The following is a 22858-nucleotide window of genomic DNA, read 5'->3' on the forward strand; positions in this document are numbered from 1 at the left end:
AACCTCTTTGCAGTGCAGTCAGTACCTGGATCTTGTATTGGTTGGCAAGTGTAGTGTTAGGCAAAAACCTGTGCAGTTCCCTTAGGAACCACTGCAAAAAACTTTAAGACTACAGGTGTTGGCAGTAAACCCAATTGGTAGCAGTCTGCACCACCCAGATTTACCTGGTAGCTGTGGCTGAGCAGTCAGACTTCTCTTAGGAAGAGTTAGGCAGTATATAGAGTATACACATTAGGTACAAAAATACAGTAGCACAAGCAAACACTGACCAGAGCTTTGGTGTAAAAGAATATGATTATTTATTTAAAAACACACTTGTAAAAATACACTGGCACTAATATGTCAAGCAAGTTCAAACACAGTCCCTAGAAATATATACACCTCCCTGATTAATTATTCGACAAGTCTTAGGAAAAGAACACCACTTATTATCAACCCAGAGGTGAGCGATTAACCAAGATGGCACTCCAATAATTATTTAAAAAGGGAGAGAAAAGGCAGAAATAGTAAAGCACACAATACCAACACTTTTAACAGAACCACAGCAAGTCACGAAAGGCAGAGTCTATTGTAGAGCAACATTTTCATAAGCCAGGCCCACTCTTGGAGAGAGCAAGGCGGAATGTGCCCAAGATCACTCAGTTGAAGTACACTTTAAAAGTCTTTGCAGATAGTTCGAAATGGAGTTGGATCAGTTCATAAAAGTTAGTTGACAGGTCCCAGGTCACCCCAGGAAAGAGAGTCAAGGATTTACGGGACACCTTCAACAGTCTGTTGCAAGGGAGACCAGGCGGGACATGGTACCTGAAATGGTGAGAAAGCTCCAGCGGGGGCAGTTGTTCCTGGCAGCGTTTGCAAGTCGGTGCTTCGTCCAGGGGAAGAGAAGATCTCGACGTGGAGGAGAGCTGGAGGTCGTTGCCCTGCCAGGGAAGAAACCTGCTGCAGAGTTTCCCGGTTAAAAGGTACTACCCTTTTATTCGCGGTAGTGGTAAAGCGTGGCTATCCGGCCGCCAGGGTGCTTGGCACGGGCGATTCGACCACGTGACGATCCAGGAAGGCGAAAAGAGGGCGAACTGGTTAACCCCACCAGCTCAAAGGAAGAAGACTCTCCAGGAAGAAGATCTTCTCTGTCGTTGGGAAGTGGTGAGTCGGTTCAGCAGGGCTCCACCGGTGGTGTCGTTGTTGCAGGTCGGCTCAGCTTCTCCCTCTTCGGATTCTTTAGGTCCTGTGGCGACTTCTGAAGTTCCAGTCCCCAAAGCCCTGCTTTTATGCAGAAAACCCCCATTCATCAGTCCTAGCTGTCACTCAAACATGCTAAGTGGTAAGCCGGACGGCTCACCACAGGGCCAATCACACAAGAGTGCGACTGGAGTTGCCAGGCAACTGAGTCCAGGGTGCCTATTCCCCCCTCCCACACATCCTGTAGACCCAGACAGAGTGGCACCACTTTTGGAGGCTTCTGTTTAGGAGCCCGCCAAAAAGTGGAACAAAGGGCTCGACTTGGGTTGGAGTTACAGAGGCGAACACAAACGCCATTTTAAAACCGAGTCCTGACAAAAAGACCCAACCGGGGAATAAATATTAAATAAATAACCCGGTGGTATCTTTAACATTGCACCAAAAAAAAGTGGTGCGTTAAAAACGAATGGGAAAATCCCATAGGAAATATTCCGGTGGAATATTTTGCGTGGTAACCACTGCCACCAGCCAGAAATTCGACAACGGAGGGACTGCACAGTGCCCCCTCGAAAAACAGACCCAGGGGCAATCTAATTACCCCTACCAGTAATTCCACAATATGATGGTTTGTACTGGTTCCGTTCACAATTTAGGACTAGTAAAGTCAATGGTGACTTTACATGCCCTTGGAGACATTAGTCAGTTCCAGGGTATGGAGTCTATGTTTGGGGGTCACTATGACACCCCTGTGTTACTGCACTGAGGGTGCTGTGTAACACACTTACCAAAAACACAGGAAGCCCTATGGAGTAAAAGACCCCATAGCCCATAAAACACATTACAAAGTCAAAGGACATTCTCAAATCATGCCTAAGAGTGGGAGAAAGAGTCTCACTCTAAGCAGGAGAAAAAAATAAACCCCAAAAATCCAGCAAAGCTGCTGGGGGACGCACTAGGCTTGGGGAAAATAGCCTATACAGAGAATTCTCCCTAACATGTAGAAAGTCAGTATCAAGAAGAGTTTGCTGGAGTTCATAGTATTGAAATTGTCTAGAAGGTAAGAAGTTACTGAAGAATTAGTGCACCCTGGAAGATTTGCTTCCCAATCCTAATATTGTGTGGGTTCCTACTGTTATGAATTGAACACCAATTAAAAGGCTCTGATTATTCCTTACATTGAAATAATATTGTTTGCTATTAGTCTTGATTGAGGTACACTGGCTGGGTTGTGGCAGCATGTTTTCTAAATTGTTAAGCTGGCCACATTTAATAGCTTCTCGGTCATTGCATGACAGATGTCGGTTGAGATAGACTGGTTGGACTGTGTAAATTCTGAATGCTAGAACGTTGTTTCACTGTTTGTCTGGAATCGCTTATAGTAGCGAAGTTGTGTGGTTTCCTAACCCTTAAATTGGAATAAATTCCAGTGGCAACGGTTGAGGAACGCTGTTCAGGTTTTTATATTGAAACTATTTACTATTGGTTTCAATGAACTTATTTTGATTGGTTCACTGCCTTGGTTCTTTGCCTAAACTTTGAAGGAAATATATTGAGGTACTGTGGGCAGGTTTTTTGGGTCTCTAATGCTGGAATAGTGCAGTGTTTGTTTTTGATGGTTCCTGGTGCTAGAATTGTTATTCTGTATTTAGATACTGTTACAGAGTCTCACTTCTGGGGATACAATGAAGGGCACTGGGAACTCTAGGGGAAATGGGTAGCCATCAGCAACCCTTGAAATGTACTCAATGGTAAGTTAATTAAAATTCCCCAGTTGGAAACAATTGGAGGGGCTTTGTATTTGTAAGCAAAAGCCACCATAACATTTAAATTGGGAAAGATTCTCAACAAATTGGGACATGCTATGGGCTTGCTGCTTTCTCTGGATGCAGTCTGCTCGGGGAGCAGGATTCTTCACCAAAAGCTCCTTGGGTGTGTAGGCCTAGACTGCAACATGGATTAAATCCCAGGCGAAAGCAAATGTCTATGTGTATGGGAGAAAGAACAGAGCTAACACATGCATCACATACAAGATCTTAGCAAGCAAGTTCAGTTGTTGGAGGCACAGGGAGCCGGAATAGTGGACGTTTCTGCCCTCATGGCACTTGGGCCAGAGCCCAGAAGGCTCTTTAAGCCTTCAGGCTATCGGGACATAATTGGCAAACCAATCATTGGGAAATACAGACATTTGATTAGACTTCAGAAAAGGAAGCCACATGGGGACGAGGTATAATCACAAGGCCCCTGCTCAATCCAAAGACCCAGGGATAACAGAGTAACAAAGCCACCAATCGGAACTCTTATTGGAACAATTGAGGCCTGTCCCACAGTATAAAACGAGCACAAGCCACCATGCTATTTGGAATTGCCGTGACATTTCAGAGTATAGGTAGATTTAGCAATAGAAGCGGAAAGCAAAAACAGGTGGCTAAGCAAATAGGTCATGCCTAGAGAGAATTAGAGCAAGTAGCCTGCTGGGGGCTTTGAGCTAGAGTTGGATTAAGCCAGAAGACACTGAGAAGAAGTAGAGAGAGAATAGCCTCTTTATGCTGGAGCCTGACAGATGCTTCCAACCCCAGGAATGTGTGAGTCTTTAACAGGCTCAAGCACAGGATTTCATGGGGTGGGGAAACTGCCCCCAGCAGGATTTCCTGGTGTCCACTGGGGGGTCAAGGGGGAGAAAACCTGCATGGCCTTGCCCTGTATGAGTGTTTCATAGGTCTACAGATTCGTGTAGGATTACTCAACTTCTGGACCACCTGCCAGGCCATGTAAAGAAGTGTGCTGTGGCACTTTAAATGCCCTAAGACTTTGAGTGCATTGAAGAACTCTTTCATGGGTGGCAAACTTGTTAATGAGAATAATGATCTGGACTAAGGACATTAGGTCCTCTTAGTGTTGGGTCCTTTCATCTGATTTAATTAGCTCCTCCACCTGAACATTAAGAGGGAGTGTCCCCTTTGTACATATTGTTTGATGTACCTCTAAGTCCTGGTGGAAGTTCAGCTCACCCTCCCTTGTGGGTTAAGGCAAACCAGGGAACCCTCCGATCCTTGTTTCAAGTACAAAGTAGGCTAACGTGATCCAATTGGCAATGTGGTTAGTGGTCTTTTAATCCTGCTTCATGACAGTTCCCAATCTTTGGTCTGAATTGTTATACTGGCTGGGTTCTAGATTTAACAACCTACAAGTTATTGTTAATCTGTTTTATGGTACACTGACATGAGGGGTGTGGGTTGCCGTTGCAAGAATTTTAGGGTTCATTGTTGGGCTTGATTAAGGCACATTGGTAGAGTCATGGGAGTATATCAGTATTAATGTTTCTATGATTTAAACTTGATTACATTTGAGCTAGTTTGATATATTCTGTGGTTCCTAAACGTGAGTTTGCAAGGGCTTCACCTACTCAGAATAGAAGTGGATTGGCATATCTATGTGGATTTGTGAACCCAAATTTGTCAGCCCTTCTGTAGATCTGGCTTTTATTTGCATTGAAACAGCTAGGTTGTGTGCATTTTGCAATTCTGTAATTACTTTTCAATGGATTGCTTTTCTCTGCTGATTCCTCATCTGATAAATATTCCATCCAGCTCTGCTGCTTCGAAACATTTTTGACAGGGGGCGTAGTGGACCACGACTCGGTTGCCGATCCATCTTGCTCGGTATCCGATCATCGGCTCCAGGCATAATGTTAGGTGTCGTGTACATCACTACGCCCCACACCTCAGTTCCTTTTTCCGTACGCTTACACGCTGCTTGGGAACACAGGCGAGTCTTCGCCTCATTCGACAGTTTCGTCAGAATTTCTTTTTTAAATTACTCAACGCAAGATGTCGGTTGCTCGGGTTTCGGGCATCAGAATTTCTTTTCTAAATTACTCAACGCAAGATGTCGGTTGCTCGGGTTTCGGGCTTCAAGCGGTGTAATGACTATGGCACCAAGATGTTCATCACTGACCCACACAGGTGCCTTGGTATGGGTCACTGGCCGGAAAGGTGTCCGTTGTGCACCAAGATGCATCCGAAATCCATACGCGATCGAGCAGATAAACTCGCTCTCGGTTGTCCACCCTCTAAATCACCAGCGCGGTCGACGGTTCGGTCTCTCACCCTACTCAACTGGCCTTGGAGCCAAGAGCAGCGCTCAGCATTTCTGGCTCTCGTGCCCCGGTACCGGCGCCAATAAACCCTTCGACAACGAAGGAGGTCCTATGGAAGCCGGATCAACCCCGTGCATCCAAACATGTTGACGCTACGGCATCTCGACACCGATCGACACCAACAACATCCATATCGGCGCCGAAGGACAAGCCATCGCGTTGACGGTTGACGATAAAACCTTTACCCTGCATTCCCGGTCCAAATTTTTCGATGATATGTCAGGTTCTTCGACCTCGATGACGCGGAGGACCGAGGGGATGTCGACCCCATTTACATGGGCACGGGAGGTGTAGATTATTTTGAGGACCACCGTCGGCTCTTAAAACTAGCTCAAGGCCTCCACAACGGCAGCGGTCTCGACGCCTCGCCAGACCTGGAATTTCAACAATCCAAGCCCTATCCTCATAACTTGTTGAAGTTCAGGGGTTTGGTCGAGAGGGTCATTGATAACCTAGGATTGCAGTCCTCGGTGGCGCTGGTGCAGGGGTAAGACCTCACCGATATCCTGGATGAAAGTCTGGCGACAGAGCGCAATATGCCTTTGAACCCTGCCATTGCTGATCCTCTAACATCGCTGTGGCAGCATCCATGTTCTATTTTCCCCAGTCAGCTCCACCATTTCCGGGAAGTATAGGCTGGCTAGAGGAGACCCTTTATTCCTCTCACCCTTCCCCGCAGGGGCTTGTTAAGCAGGCTGCAACAGTCTCATCTAGACCATCTTCTTTCCCTTTACCTCCCGACAGGGAAGCGAAAAAGTTGATGCCTTAGCCAAAAAGGTGTACACTTCAGGCAGTATGGCCCTTAGAGCTACCAATGTGGCAAGCAGTTTTGCCAAGTACTCTTTTGAATTTTGGACAGCAGCAGAGAATGCTGCGCAGTACGTCCCTGAAGGGGAAATGCGCAAGGGCTTCCTTGAGCTAGTGGAGGATGGGTACGACGTTGCCAGACAGTCGCTGCGAAAGGGGCTGGGCATCGCAGACTATGTGATCCATTCTCTGGCGTCGGCAGTAATGCTGAGAAGGCAGGCTTACTTAAAAACATCTGGTCTTCTCCTACTGTCCAAGTTAAACTGTTGGACATGCCCTTCTAGGACGATTTCCTGTTCGGCCAGAAAGCTGACGATTCTTTGGAGAAATTTTAAAGAATCCAAAACCGCTGCTAAATCTTTAGGCCTAGCTGCGCAGCCGGCCCAACCTGCCTTCAGCTTCGCCTCTAGGGCTAAAGGTGGTATGCTCCTTATGGCACGAGAGCACAGCTCCCACCGGCCAGGCAAGTTCAGAAGTGTTTCTCGCACTCCGGAAGGGGCAGAGGAGCTTCTAAAGGCCAACAAGCAGCAACTGCTGCGACCCAGCCTCCTAAGCTGCTTTGATTTCCCCTCTCGCAACATACCGGTTGGTGTTCGGTTGATGTAGCATATGCCCCAGTGGCAAGGAATTACTTCTGATGCCTGGGCTCTTAAGCTCATTCAGTGTGGTTGTCTGCCATTTTTAAGAAAACCCCTAGACAGGCCCCCCCCACCACCTCCAATCCAACCAAGCCAGGACCTCGAGGAAGAACTGGGAGCCCTGTTGTTAAAGGGTGCCATGGAAGAGGTACCTGCCAAGCAGAGGATTGGGTTGGTTTTCCCGGTATTTCCTGGTAGCCAGGAAGGGAAGAGGTCATTGTCCCATTTTGGCCTTCAGGGCCTTGGAAAAAGTTCCTGAGGGAAGACAAATTCAGGATGGTGGCATTGAGAGAAATTCTCCACGCTTTCGAACTACGGGACTGGCTGGTGTCAATAGACCTACAGGATGCTTATTGCCATCTGCTGATCCATCGAAGAAACAGGAAGTTCCTAAGGTTAACCATAGGGGACAAGCACCAGCAGTTAAAGGTCCTTCTCTTTGGTCTAACCTCTGCACTAAAGGTCTTCACCAAGCTCATGGTGGTAGTCGCGTCTCACCTCAGGAGATCGGGAGTCCACGTATTTCGGTACCTGGACGACTGGCTGATACGAGGGAAGTCAGCAGTGCAGGTCTTGTCCCATTTAGAGGACACCTGCTTGCTGCTACACAGGCAGGGCTTCTCCCTGAATTTAAAGATGTCCCAAATGACACCAGTCCAGTGCTAGACACCCGGGCTGGGAACGCCTTCCCTCCCGAAGAGAGAGTTATCAGCTTGACACAAATGGTCGACTTGTTCCGCAATCATGTCACTCTACCAAGTGCTTACTTCCTGCGCCTCTTAGGTCTCATGACCTCCTGCATTTTTCTAGTGCCGGAAGCCAAGCTGCGCATGATATTCCTGCAGTGGCTCATGAGAAATTGGTGGTCAACAACCTGTCCTGGTGGGTGCACTGCAGCAGTCTCCTTGGGAGGGAACCCTTCTGGACTCCTTGGCCTCAGACCCGAGTAGTCACGGGTGCTGAAGGGTTGGGGGCGCTCACTGCGAGGATTTGCAGGTGAGAGGTATTTGGTCAGCAATGGAAGCCAGTTGGCACATAACAAGCCAGTAGGCTTTCCCTGAAGGCATTTGCTCCATCGCTGCAGGGGAAGCACGTCCTCATTCTGAAGGGCAACACAGTGGCAATGCACTATCTGAACAAACAAGGTGGAGTGCACTCCCGCCACCTCTGCACAGAGGCGATGATGCTATGGTTCTGGTTCATCTGGCGGGCACAGAGAACAGTTTGGCGGATGCTCTGAGCAGGCCGAGCACGGTCTCACCCGAGTGGGGAAGTGTGCCAGGAAGTCCTAGAGGTCTTCTTTCTCTGAGGTACCCCAGCAGTGGATCTGTTTGCAACAAAATCCAACAGGAGGTGCAGACAGTTTTGCTCAAGGGAATTTCCAGCGACCGGTGCACTGGGGGGTATGTTTCTGGTCAAATGGATCTTCTCTCCATTACGCTTTCCTGTCATTCCGTGGGTTATCCGGATGTTGAAGAGGTTTTGAGCGACCATGATCTGGACTGGGTGAGGAGAACGTGGTACTCTAACCTCTTAGATCTGTCCACCTCACTGGTTGCCTCGGTGGCCGGATCTCCTAACCCAGTCAGAATGTCAGATACTCCACCGACCCCGGAATCCCTCAACCTACATATGTGACTCTTGAGAGGATGAGGTATGATGACTGGGACCTCTCTGAGGAAGTGCTTGAGGTGTTGCTGGCTGCATGCAGACCGTCTACAAGATCTTTGTACGTGTGCAGGTGGAGAAGATTTGAGGCGTGGTGCAGGAAATGCGAGATTGACCCTCTCTTGCCCCACCACTACAGTGATGGAGTTTCTTCTGTTACTGCCTTCTGCAGGCCTTCACGTCACCAATCACTGTCCTCTGGATCATACTGCCGCCATCCAATGACAATACTCTCTCTAAGCCCCTCCTCTGGCAGCCATCTTCAGATTTTTACTGCACGCTTCAGTGTTGAGTCATTGAGTTTTGCTCTGAGAGCTACTTCTATGTTTTGTCGTTTTTGGACGGAAAAAATATTTTTGTTCTAAAAAGAGCCTGTGTGCTTTTTTCTCCAACTGCCGACAGTGGCGACCCGTTGTCGATGAATTTCAGCACCCCCTCTAGGGTGAAGATCGTGGAAGTTTTTCTTCGAAGTTTCCTGAAGGCCATTGGGTCTACGTCGCGCCCTCCGACCATGATGGAGAAGTAGGAAGGAAGATCCCGCATCAGGCCCTGCTCCAAGTGCGGGCTACAGAACGTGTTTGTGGATAACAAGCACCTCCAATGCCTCTACTGTCTTAATCCGCACCACAAGGAAGGAGAGTGCGAGATCTTCCTAGGCTTCTCCATAAAACGGCAAAGGATAGACACAGTAGACTGGCGCCATGGCTGAACGCCAAGGCCTCTGCCCCGTGCTCAGAGCAGGGTCCTGCCTCACCCAGGACTGGCCGGTCCGAGGAGCAGGTTTCTAAGTCCTTTGAGGGCACCTCATCCGTGGGAGCCCAATCCCAGGCCAAGCACAGCCAGTCCTGTTCCATCGGAGTCGCCGCGCAAGCGGGTTCGGCGATGGGCTGAGCGCGATCGACATCACCATTCGCCTCAATCCCTAGCCAGTGATCAAGCTCCTCATCGAAGAGGAAATCTTTGAACCAGGCTAAGTTGCAGGAAAAGCCAGGGACGGAGGAGAAGGCGGCCAAACTGCCCAAGAAGGCCCATGCAGCTCATGAGTAGTCTTCATCCATAGAGCTGGTGGCGGCTGCTCTCACGAAGGCAAAAGGGGCTGACCCTGTAAAGGTAACCCCAACAGCGCAGGTGTCCCTGCCTCTGAGATGAGAAACCGCTGCAGTGACTATGGCGAAGTCTGCTGGCACGCCGGAGAAGAGGAAGCCTCTGAATCCGGCTATGACCCCTTAGGGTGGAAAGGGGCCAGGGGGGCAAGGAGGCCCCGGACCAGCCGCAGGCTGTGTCCCAGGCCATGGAAGTTTCGTCCACAGACGAGGACCTGGAGTCCTTACACACTGTCCACAAGGACGTGGCGGAGGATGACAACGGCGGTGCAGGACCTAGCATTCCGCCAGCTCAGCCGAGGGATGTATCTCTGGACATCCTGTCGACCCTACACACTTTGGTGTCGGAGATCCAAAAGTGGATGCTGCAGGGTCTGGTCCCTTTGGGCCCACCAAACCTTGATCGGCACCATCCGACGCGCCTGTTTCAGCTTTCAGATCGGCGCGGGGTGCCCCTCCCCCTGGTGGGACCAGACACAGGGACGGATACGGCAACGACTGACAACAATATCGTTGCAGCGGGCGGCTGGTCCCCATAGCCGCGTCCCCACCAGATGAGATGGGTTTGTTCCATTCCATGTTTGCCAGAGGAAACCAGGAAGGAGGGTTTCCTGTACCAGAGGCGCAACACCAAGAGGTAGACCATCACGGCGGTGCCCCTTCTGGGCGTCGTGTGGGAGGATGGCCTGGCCCTCTTGAAGAACCCTTTCACAGCTCCAGCCAAACTGGATAGGCTGGAGAAGAAGTACCGGCTGCCGGAATCTGCACCCAAGTGCCTGAGGTTGCAACCATCACCGGATTTGGTGCTCTCAGCGGCCACGAGAAAATGGTCGGCTAAGCCGTCCTTGTCTTCAGTACCACTGGACAGCGAGGGGATGAAGATGGACGCCATGGGAAGGAAGGTAATTTACACCGTGATGTTCACCATCAAGGCGGCCAACACACTGGCGATCCTAGCCAGGTGCGACAGGGAGCTGTGGTACAAGCTGGGTCAGATTCTGGAGTTCCTCCCAGACGACAAGAGGATGGAGGCAATCGTCCTCTTCCAGGAGGGAGAGGTAGCGTCGGATCACGCCATCTCATTGGCATTGGACATTGCCGACACAGGCTTCCGGCAGGTGGGGAAAAGTGTCTGCCCTCATCGTTGGGGCTGGTTGAAGGCCACAAATTTCCACCAGGAGGTCCAGTCAAGGATACTGGACATGCCTTTTGACAGAGATAACCTTTTTGGGAAGGTCGTTGACGAGTCCCTGCAGGCCATCAAGGCGGATACAGAGACGGCCCGTTACCTGGGCATGCTCCAGCAGCACTGCTCTTCTATTCCGCTCCTCCAGAGGAAAGTAGAACAGGTGGTCAAAAGGTTTTGCCTCGTACTGCCAACCTTCAAGATCCACGACGCGCGAAGCCTACAGAGGCTTTTCCCAGGCCTACGGTGGAGGAGGCCAGCACTTCTGTCGTCGTAAGGCAGGACGCCGCCGCCAAAGCAGGCCTGAACCTGCCAGGACGTCGGGCTCCCACCCGTGCACCCCAGTGGGAGGCCGGCTAATGGGATTCGTCAGCGAGTGCAAAAAGATCACCACTGACAGATGGGTGCTGGATGCTCTTGCCCAAGGACATACCCTGGAGTTTCAAAACAGCTACTTTTTAGTCAAGAAGAAGACGGGGGGCTGGAGGCCCATTCTGGACCTACGACGTCTGAACAATTACCTCCAGTCCCAAAAATTCAGGATGGTCACGTTGCAACATGTGCTCGGCCAACTGGAAAAAGGAGACTTCGAATGCATTGTGTCCTCCAACGTATTCCACATCTTTGACATGTTATGTCCACAGCTGTGCTGCTTCGGAAATCTTTCGCAGTGGGCGTCCTGCGTCGATGGCGTCGGGTCGATGTGCCTCAAAGGCCTCTGTTGAGGGTGATGTCATCGGATGTTATAAGTAGGACGCACGGCATCCATAGCCTCAGTTGCGTTTTTTCCGCAAATGTGTTTGCTTCGAGAACTCAGCGCGCCTCTTGTAATCTCCACCCCAATGACTCCGCGGTCTGGCTTAAAAAATTCCGGGACTGTAAGTCGACCGACTCCAGGGGTGGCTCTCCCCGTCGGAGGGAGTCCAAGGGATCTCGGTCCCGGAGTGGTTCTCGCCACTCGTCCTCCTCGATCATGCACTCCAGGAAGCAGCGTCACCAGTCGCCTTCCCCGTCCTCGTCGGGTGATGGCTCAGCGAGGAAAGTGGCTTGCCCCACTAAATCCTCTACTCCGGAGGAGTGGGAGGCATTCAGAGAGAAAATGCTGGAGATTTTTCAATCCCAGGGCACTGTCCCTGGGATTGAACAGCTGGCGGTGATCGGTCTCGGTCTGACGCTCGCACACCTTTGGGCCCGGACAGTCGGCACGATAAACATCGGGAACCGTCGAAGTCCCGTTCGGACAAGGCTCCGGTAGATCGCCAGGTCGCGGTCTTCGTCCCTGACCAAACCGTCAAAGTCTGGGAAGGTGTCGACGCCATCAGCGCTGTGCCCATCTAGTGCGTTTGTCGGGGCCTTGCCCTTGGTCAGGCCCTCGGCGCCATTGTCTACGCCAAAGCCGTTGGCGCCTTCGCTATCAGGGCATACAGGCCGGAATTTGCCGGTGGAGGCCCCTAGAACGATGGATCCTACGAGAAGGGCTTTGTCTAAGACTGTATGGCCTCTTCTTGACTCCAGGTCTCATCCTGTACCTAGGAGGGAGTTCTTTCATTTTCTACAGGATATCTATGAGGATAAGGAGAGATCCGATGTATAGTTGGAGACTTTTGTTTCTCCTGGTGACACTCCTGCGGCTCCTGACGTGGTCTTTTTGGAGGACAATCAGCTAGAGGATCTGAGGCAATCCTTACATGATGCCAGTGGCCTGGATACGTCTCCTGAGATGGAGTTTGGCAGCCCTGAGCCTGGGGCTCATGCTGAATCCTCCTATAGGAGTTTGATGTCAAGGGTTACAGAGTACCTGGGGTGCTCCGGCCCTCAAGTTGAATTCGATCAGGATGACCTGACTGACATTTCAGATCACGGTCTGTCCACTGACCCAGTGTTGCCTTTTCACATAGCGTTACAGAAAAGGCTGGCTGCTGCTTGGAACACCCCAGAGTGTCTTCCGGTGGTCAACAAGTCGCTGACTACGAAATACCGCCCATCCAGTAGCGACCCCAGCTACCTATCCATGCACCCCACTCCAGAGAGTTTGGTGGTTCAGGTGGCCACGGCCACCTCGAGGCAGGTGGCGTACCCTACCATCCCTCCAGATAGGGACGACAATCGCTTTGATGGATGGGAACGCAAGGTATTTTCAGCTGGGGGTATGGCCCTTAAATATGCCAAATCCACCTGTGCCTTAGCCAAATTTTCACACACTCTGTGGAATTGCGTCTTTCTAGCGGCTGAGCATATTCTCGAAGGGGGGAAAAAGGAACGGGTTCCTTGCTATTGTGCAGAATGAGAAGGATGCCATGTGTGAATCCCTTCAGTCTGGGTTGGACACGGCAGATAGTGTCAGCCGGACAATGGCTGCGAGCACCGTGATACGCAGGTTTGCGTGGTTGCGGAAGTCGGGCTTTGCACCGGATGTGCAGGCCCATCTTCTCAACGTGCTCTTTGACGGCTCTCATTTGTTTGACAGCAAGGGTGACGAGAGCCTTGAGAGGTTGCAGACCTCCAAAGCAGCTGCAACATATTTGGGCGCAGCTGTGCGTCAACCTCCGCCTTTTCGTCCGAGAGGACAGCAGTGGAGGGGTTCCTTTCGTTACTACTCCTCTTTTGGTAGAGCGAGAGGAGCGGCCAGTCAAAGGGGACACTGTAAGGATACTTGCGGTGGATGGGGACGTGGTGCCAAAGCTGATCAGACAGCTGCCTCTTTGCCCTCAGGCGCTGCCACAGCCACTCTGAAACAGCTATGAGGCCAGGTCTCAATGTTCGCCGGTTGGGAGCAGACTGTCTCAGCATCTCGAAGAGTGGCGAGCCATTACTTCAGATGTGTGGGTTCTGGAAACAATAGCCCACGACTACTGCCTACCCTTCCTAAAACGGCCTCAGGACAATCCACTGGGGGAAAACTCTTTGAAGGTTCCGGATCCGCTGCTTGGGCGGGAAATCTTGACCCTGCTGGAGAAAGGCGCTATAGAACTAGTACCTGTGGAGAGAGGAACAAGGGCTTTTATTCCCCATATTTTTTGATTCCCAAGAAAGAAGTAGGATTGAGACCCATCTTGGACATGTGTCGCTTGAACATGTTCCTCAGGAAGGACCAGTTCAAGATGGTCACTTTTTCTCAGGTCCTTCAGGCCCTTCGACTTCAGTATTGGTTGGTGTCATTGGACCTACAGATTGCTTAATTTCATGTGCCGATCCATCCAAAGCACAGAAAATACCTGAGGTTCGCTGTTGGCAGCTCGCACTTTCAGTTTCGGGTCCTGCCATTCGGGTTGACCTCTTGTTAGGCAGAATCCTGTGCAGTTCCCTTAGGAAGCACTACAGAAGATTAGGACTACAGGTGAGAGCAATAAATCCCCTTTGGTATCAGTCTGTACCACAAAGATTTAGTTGGTAGCCGTGGCTGGGCAGTCAGATTTATCTCAAGAGGGAGATGAGCAGTATTCAGGGTTTACACAATAGGCCTACAGTACTATGGCACAAGGAAACAATGACCAAAGCTTTGTATTAAAAAGTAGATATATATTTATTTTATACACTTCTAATAAAACTCATGTATCAGTCATCAAGCAAGTTAAAATAACTCAAAGAAAAATATACACACTCCCTAGTTAAATTGTAGACCAAGTGAACCAGAGTGAAAACTGAGCAAAACGGCTCAGTGACAACTACACACAAGGGATTCTGTAACAATTCCTCACAAGGGAGGGAAAACACAAGTTATCTAGAAATAGTTTCTTATACACCCTAGCAACACTTCCCATCAGTTTGTGGACCAGTTCAGCAAGACAGTGCATCAGTATAGGCAATACTTAAAATGAAAACTGAGCAAAATGGCATTTCACAATGTTTAAGAATGGGAAGGAAAGGGTAGTTAAAAGAAATAGGTGCACCAACACAGTTCTCAGTGAGAATCAAGCTAAAGAAAGCAGATCTAACCGGAGTCAGTGGTACAGGGCAAGGGCCCAGGAGCAAAATGTTCTTGTAGCTGCAGTCAAGTCTTTGGTTAACGATTTTGAAAAGGTGGATGCAGAAGGTGAAAGTCAATGGTAAGAGAGAGGGGCGGCCAACCCAACAGGTAGGTAAAGGATTTAAAACACCTTTAGTGCTACCGCGAAGAAAGGGCGGCCTGGCGGAACAATGTACCTTAAAATGAAGAAGTGGCTCCTGTGGTGGCAGTTGTTCCTGGTAGTTCCTGCAGTTCGTGGGATCCAGCAGAGGAAGAGAGGCTCTCGTCGTGGAGGAAGGTTTGAGTTACTGTACTACCCAGGGATTAAACCAGCCGCGGTGCTGCCCGATGAATAAAAGGTACACTCCTTTGTCGTGGTCCGGGTGGACGGGTGCCTGGCTATCCGGTCTCCGAGTAGAGGGTACTGGTGATTCAACCAAGACAGATCCAGGAAGGCGATTGGCAAACTGGTTGGCCCCACCAGCTCAAGGGAAGAAGGCTCTTGCAGAGGAAGATCTTCTCTCGTCGTGTGGAGAAAAGTGGTGAGACGCTGCAGCAAGGCTTCACCGGTGGTTCAGTCGTTGCAGATGTCTTTGGCTTCTCTCCTCTTCGGCTTCTTAGTTCCAGTGGCGACGTCTTGCTCTTCCAGTCCTCAGGACCCTGCTTTTATGCAAAACCCCATTCATACAGCCTAGCTGTCACTCACACATTGGAGTGGTCCTCTTGGCTGGAGACCCTTCAGCCTATCAGGATAGAGTGCAACATGCTGAGGCAACCCTGTCCAGGGGTCCTACTCCCCCTCCCACACAATGGACCCACCCCAGACTCAGTGGCACCAAAAGGAGGGCTTCTTGGCAGAAGCCCGCCAAACGGACAAACAAAGGATCCCCGGCCTGGGTTAGGAGTTTAGAGAAAGACACGAGAAAGAGGTTATATTAAAGTTCTGGCAAATAAAACCTACCGTGGTAAAGTTAGTATTAAAATGAACCAGCGGTATGTTAGAGGCTGTCAGAAAAAGTGGTAGCCTCGAACAATGGGAAAATCCGATAGGAAAATATTTGCGGTCGAATATTTATGGTAGTAACCACTGCCACCAGCCAGAAACCTTTTGAGAGGGATTGTACGGTACCCTCTCGAAAATGAACATAAGGGAACAACTATTAACCCTTTCCAGTACCTCTATAGTAAGATGGGTTGTACTGGTTTAGTTCATAGAAATTGACTAATAAAGTCAATTGGGACTTTACATGCCCTGGGAGGCAGTAGTCAGTCCCAGGGTATGGAGTCTATGTTTGGGGGTCGCTACGACACCCCTGTGTCTCTGCACTGAGGGTGCTGTGTAACACATGTGAATAAAGATGGTTCCTATGGGGTTGAGAAAATCCCATAGACAAAGCCGAGAACACATAGCAAAGATGCCTTAGAGTGGGAAAAAGAGTCTCACTCTTAGCAGGAAAAAAGAAACAAATCCAGCAAAGCTGCTGGGGGACTCTATAGGTAAGGGAAATTAGCCATAGAATGAGAATTCTCCCTAACACATCCGCCCGAGGGTCTTCACCAAGCTCATGGTGGTGGTGGCAGCGTTTGTCAGAAGAGGGGGGGTTTACGTCTACCCCTACCTGGACGACTAGCTGATCAGCGCATGTTCTCCCGAACAGGACTTGGATCATCTCAGCCTCACCTGCCACTCCCTTCACAAGCTGGGCTTCTCCCTCAATTTCAAGAAGTCGCATATGACACCTTCCCAACAGCTCCAGTACATCGGGGCTGTATTGGACACATCCTTGGGGGAAGTGCTCGCCACCCAAGGTGAGGGCTCATCACATTGTCCAGATGGTCGAAAAATTTCAACATGCCCAGAGTCTCCCGGCGTTCGAATTCTTAAGGTTGCTCAGCCTCATGGCATCCTGCATTTTTCTGGTGCCCGAGGCCAGACTGCGGATAATATCCCTTCAATGGGCTCTCTGGACGCAGTGGTCCCAATTCTCAGGCAAGATGTTGGATCTCATTCAGATTCCGCTCAAGGTCTCACAGGATCTTCTGTGGTGGGCCAGTGAAGGGAATCTAATGAAGGGAGAGCCGTTTTGGCAACCATGACCAGAGGTGACGGTAGTGACGGATGCTTCCCTCACAGGATGGGGAGCTCACGCCAACGTGATGACCACTAGCGGTCGTTGTCTCCGTCGGAGTCCGGACTTTACATAAATCCTTTGGAGCGGAGAGCCATCAGGCTAGCCCTGAAGGCTTTTCTGCCGTTTGTACGCGGGAAGAGTGTCCTGATCATGACGGACAACACAGTGGCCATGCATTACCTCAACAAAAAAGGGGGGGTAGGATCGCTCCCGCTGTGCAGGGAGGCGATCCAGCTCTGCTTCTGGGCAATACAGCAGGGAATTTCACTCTCTGCAGTTCATCTGGCCGGAGAAGAGAATGCGGCGGCGGATGCTCTGAGCAGGCAGAGCGTGGTCACGAGTGGGAGTTGGCTCAGGAAGTCCTTCTGGAGATCTTCCCCCTTTGGGGAACCCCTTAAATGGATTTGTTCGCGACCGGTGCCAACCGGAAATGCTAAACATATTGCTCAAGGGAATTTCCTTTAGGGCACGCGTTTGTCATGGATTGGTCATTCCCACTTCTGTACGCGTTTCCTCTGGTCCCCGTCATTCCTCAGGTTTTAAGGAGGTTGCAGAGGTTTGAATCCCACATGATCCTAATTGCTCTGGATTTGGCCAGGAGAGCGCGTGGTACCCCGACATTCTAGAAATGTCCATCTGTCCTCCACGCCGTCTTCCCCACACAGAGGATCTTCTCACGCGAGAGGGGGGTCGGGGTTCTCCATCCAGAGGTCAAGACTCTCAACCTTCACGCATGGTTTCTGAAAGGTTGCTATATAAGGATTGGGACCTCCCCGATGACGTGATGGAGGTGTTGCTTTCGGCCAGGCGTCCGGCAACAAAATCCCTGTACCGTTGCCGTAAGTTTTGCGACTGGTCGAGCGGTAACAATGTCAATCCTTTTCAGTGTTCCATTCCGATGGTTATTCTTTCTTGCTTTCTTTGGTCCACAAGGGTCTTCAAGTGGGTGCCATTACAGGTTATCTGGCAGCGCTGTCTATTTTCAAGCGCCTGAAGAATGTTCTTATTTTAAGAATCCTTTGATTACCCAGTTTCTAAAAGGGCTCACAAATGTGTTTTTGCCATCCCCCTTTATGGTGCCGGTTTGGGATGAATCTAGTCTTGAAATTGTTGATGGGTGTTCCGTTTTAACCTTTGCACTCTTGCCCTTTGAGACTTTTGACCTTCAAGACAGTTTTCTTAATTGCAGTTACATCTGCTCGCAGAGTGAGCGAGTTGCAGGCACTTTCGTCTAAGCCACCCTTTACTGTGTTCCACGGGGATAGGGTTATACTGAGGGTACGCCCTTCTTTCTACCTAAGGTAGTGTCTGAGTTTCATTTGAGCCAGAAGGTGGTACTTCCTTCTTTCTATCCTCCTCATCCTGGTAAGGCAGAGGAGAGACTCTATAGGTTGGACCCTAGGAGATCTTTGAGCTTTTATATTTCTAGGATGTCGAGGGTCAGAGTGGACGAAAAACTTTTTGTGGGATACACTGGACACTGATTGGGCCAGGCTGTTACCAAACAGACCTTGTCCAGCTGGATTATCCTCACTATTGCTGAATGCTACAGATTGGCTGGCAAGGACCCTCCTGAGGGTTTGCGAGCTCACTCCACCACGGGGGTGGCTACATCCACCACCCTACAACGGGGAGTTCCTGTTAAAAACATTTGTGATGCTGCAACGTGGTCTTCCATCCACACCTTTTTCAGGCATTACTCCCTGGATATTTTCCATAGTCAAGATATGGCGTTTGGTAAAGCAGTGCTCTTTTCTGCCATCTGATTGGGTATTTCCAAATTCTTCTCCCTCCTCCGTTCACTGGTACTGCTTTGGGAGTCTGTTCAAGATGTGGCATACGTTAGAGGACACATTCCATTCGAAGAACAAGTTACTTACCAACTAGGATTGTTCTTTCGACTGGATGTTCCTCCAACGTATTCGACATCGCCCTCCCAGCCTGCCACTCTGAAGAATTTCCAATGTGCGGTCATGGCACGCGTTGTGGAGGGGAAAAAACATGAACTGAGGCTATGGGTGCTGTGCATCCTACTTATAACATCCGATGATGTCACCCTCGACGGAGGCCTTCGAGGGACGTCGACCCAACGCCATCGACGCAGGATGCCCTGTGCCGAAAAATTACATGTCAAAGATGTGGAATACGTTGGAGGAACATACAGTCGAACGAACGTTGCCAGTTGGTAAGTAACTTGTTGTTCTTGACGTCGCTCGACCTGGAGGACGCCGACTTCCAAGTCCACATTTACAAAAACTACTGAAAGTTTCTACGCTTTGTAGTGCAAGGACAGCACTACCGTTTCAAGGCCCTTCCTTTCAGCTTGAAGTCGGCCCGCATGGTGTTCACTAAGTGCCTGGCACCTGTGGCAGCCCATCTATGTCTATGGGGGATACATGTGCACCCGTACCTTGACGACTGGCTCATCCAGGCCAGCTCGTGAAAGTTACCAGTCAGACACACAGAGACGACGGTCTAGCTGCTACGGATCTGGGATTCTCCATAAATTATCCAAAGTCCTGTTTGATGCCATTGCAGAACGGGCTGTTCCTAGGAGCCAGACTCAACACGGTCTCCTGCCTAGCATTGCCCTCCGAGGAGAGGGTAGCGGCCATTCAGGGGACAGTGCAACGCCTGTTGGCAATGAAGACCACCACGGTGGGAACCATCAAGTCCCTGCTTGGTATAATGTTGTCTTGCATTCACGTTATCCAGCTCTGCAGGTTACGGATGTGACCTCTTCAGGAGTTACTGGACGCTCGCTGGATACAGGTGTCTGGAAGCTTTGCGGACAAGATCCCGCTCAATGAGGAGTTCCCTCGGGTGATACAGTGGTGGGGCATTCGCTCCAACATCGCCCAGGGGCACAGGGTTTCTGAATCCCCCATACCAGGAAACTGTCACCACGGATGCTTCCCTGGAGGGCTGGGGAGCCCACACCAGACGTCTGCTTGCCAGAGGCCTGTAGCTACTGGAGGAGGAGGATATATCCTGGAGCTACAGGCAGTGTTCTGGGCCCTCAAGTTGTTCCACCCGTCTCTGAAGGGCAAGGTGGTGAGGATGTTCACGGACAACACCACCATGATGTTCTACATCAGGAAGCGGGTTTGGGGGCCTCCATCCCCAGCGCTCTCCAAAGGGGCGCATGACTTGTGGCACTGGGCCTTGTCAGACAGGGGATGTGTCCAATTCCTCTACACCTGGCGGAAATCAAGAACACCATTGCAGACCTTCACAGCAGGGAATTGTGCTCCTGCCATGAGTGGGAACTTCGGCAGGACCCGGTGGGCCGCATCTTCGTCAAGTGGGGCAGACCTCAGATAGATCTGTTTGCGACGGTGGTAGACCTCAAATGCGAGAAGCTTTCCAGCGGATTCCACCAGCTGAGGAGCCTGGGGGACGTTGTGTTCTCCTCCCTGTGGAAAGGCCGGTTTCTGTACTAGTTTCCTTTGTTGCCTCTCCTGCTACGCGTCATCAATGCACTCAAAGTGCCACTGCAGGATGATACTCAACGCCTGGTGTGGCTGAGGCAGATTTGGTATCCCAACATTCTCAGCCTGTCGGCATCGTCTCTGGTCAAGCTTCCAGTGGTTCTGGATCTTCTCACCAGAGGAGTAGGTGCAAGCCTTCACCACGACCCATGATCGCTGAACCTGATGGCTTGCCTCCTGCAGCCCTAGAGTTTGGAGTGCTTTAGGGAGGTCCTTGTCAAACCCAGGGCATCGTCTACTTTGAAGTGCTACGGTCACAAATGGAAGCGGTTCGTGGTGCGGTCCCGGTCTCAGAAGATTACCCCTGTGAGGGTCACTGCCCTGCAGATTCTTCCATACTTGCTATCCTTGGCTATGGCTGGACTGGCACATGGCGCCATCAAAGCATATCTGGCGGCTATCTCCCGCTACACCAGGTCTCCACGAAGATCTTCAGTTTGGTCTCAACGACTCGTCAAGGAGTTCCTCAAAGGACTGTTTTGAGCTTTCCCGCCTGTTAAGGCTCCTGCCCTGACGTGGGAACTCAACGTGGTGCTGATGAGGCTCCCTTTGAGCCTACGCATCAGGCCCCTCTCAAGTTCCTCTCTTGGAAAACTACTTTCCTTGTGGCCATTACCTCTGCCAGGAGAGTGGGTTGGATCCAGGCCCTATCCTGCAAGCAGCCATATCTGACTTTTCACGAATCGAGGGTGGTGCTGCAGATGCACCCCTCTTTCATGCTGAAGGTCCAGTCGGAATTCCTCCTCAACAACGTTGCTCGTGCCTTGAAGTTCTACATGACACGCACAAAGAGTTTTCTGACGACTTCTCAACTGTTTGTGAACTTTGGTCATTTTAACCATGGGCAGGCCTTGTCCAAGGCTTCCATCCGGCTGCATCATGCACAGTCATCGGTTTGCCAACTGACTGCTGCCCAGCCGTCTGAGAGCCCACTCCACCAGAGCTATCGCTGTGACAACTGCATTCCTGTCTGGTGTGCCCCTGCTGGACATCTGCAGGGCTGCTACGTGGAGATCCACACACACCTTCACAAAGTTCTGCTGCTTCGACAGGGATTCCAGGGAGGAGTCCAGAGTCAGTCGTCCAAGCTGGGCTACGCAACCTGTTCGCTTGAGGTGAATCTGTTCCAGAGGTAAGAGTTATTTGCTTCTGTTGAGCCTTGCCACCTGCCGTGGTTGTGTAATGTTTTACTGCTATGTATTTGTTATTCATGAGCATGTTGAATCCATGCCAGACCCCATGCAGGAGAAGGAGCACGTTACTTACCTGTGACTATGTTCTCCCGCATGGCTCTGGCATGGATCCACATGCAAACCCTCCCTCTGACCCCTCTGTGGCTCTTTTTGGTTTTACTGCCACTTTACGTGCTTAACAAATCTGAGCTGGCTGTCAGAGGAGGGGCTTGGGGAGAGAACTCTCATTGGATGGGGGCAGTATGACCCAGAGAACAGTGATTGGTTTATAGGAGAATTACAGTTTCTTTTACCGAGGATTCACAGCCTGACGGAATATTCATGAGCATGTGAATCCATGCCAGACCCATGCTGGAGAACAATAGTTACAGGTAAGTAACTTGTTCCTTGTCCCGATGGATCATTTTCTGTACAGCAGAATGCTTCCAGTCCGCCTGAAATGAATGAATTACTGGCATTTATCAGTGCTCATTCGACTGGGGGAGTCTCAGCGTCAACAGCATTACAGAGGTGAGTCCCTGTTAGGGATATTTGTTGCGCATGGTTATCCCCTTCTTACCTTCGCTAAGCACTACAGTCTGGATGTCGCTCGGTCAGCTGATGTGCGTTTTGGCAGGGTAGTGCTGCAAACATTTTGGTATACCTTTCTGCCTGCCTCCTTCACCTACTGCTTTGTGAGTCTATCAGATGAGGAATCTGTGGGAGAAAAGCAATCCATTGAAGGAGAAATTACTTACCGTAGTGTTCTATCTATGGATTCTTCTCCTGCAGATTCCTCATCTCCCCTCCCATCCATCCATGCTCAGAAAGTCGGTGGTTGGTGCGCATCTTCCCTTTAACGTTGACTTGGTGATGGTCCTCAGTAACCGTTTTCTGTCCTTCCTGGCGCATGTTTTTTTGTAAAAAAAAAAAAAGGATTTTTTTCTGACACTAATTTGTTAGTGTCTGTTGCAAATTCTCCTCCTTCTGAGGTTTATGGTTATTTCATTTTTGTCAGGGCTCATTCGCCCATTGTTATATCTGTTTTCCTATGCAGTGTGGTGGGCTCAGGAAAAAATGGGGAAACTGAGGTGTGGGGCTTAGTGATGAAGTATATATATACGACGCCTGCCGTCGCGTCCGCAGCTGATGATCGAATGCAGAGCAAGACAAATCGACGGCCGAGTCAAGGTCCACTACGCCCCCTGTCAAAAATTTTCCAAAGCAGCAGAGCTGGATGGAATGTCTATCAGATGGGGAATCTGCTGGAGAAGAATCCATAGAAAGAACATTACGGTAAGTAATTTCTCTTTTTTCATTTTCTCCTTCCATTTGATACACTCCCTAGTCTAGTGCTGCTGTTCGAATTATTTCAATATT

General features: G+C 50.3%; 1 protein-coding gene across 2 annotated transcripts in view; it reads left to right on the top strand.

Moving 5' to 3' along the window:
* The window catches only part of INTS3 (integrator complex subunit 3), a 1800341-nt gene that overhangs the window by 1748169 nt on the left and 29314 nt on the right, over positions 1-22858 (top strand). The window lies entirely within an intron of this gene.

The sequence above is a fragment of the Ambystoma mexicanum genome, chromosome 1p (assembly GCF_040938575.1).
Source record: "Ambystoma mexicanum isolate Mex_15411 chromosome 1p, UKY_AmexF1_1, whole genome shotgun sequence".
Lineage (NCBI taxonomy): Eukaryota > Metazoa > Chordata > Amphibia > Caudata > Ambystomatidae > Ambystoma > Ambystoma mexicanum.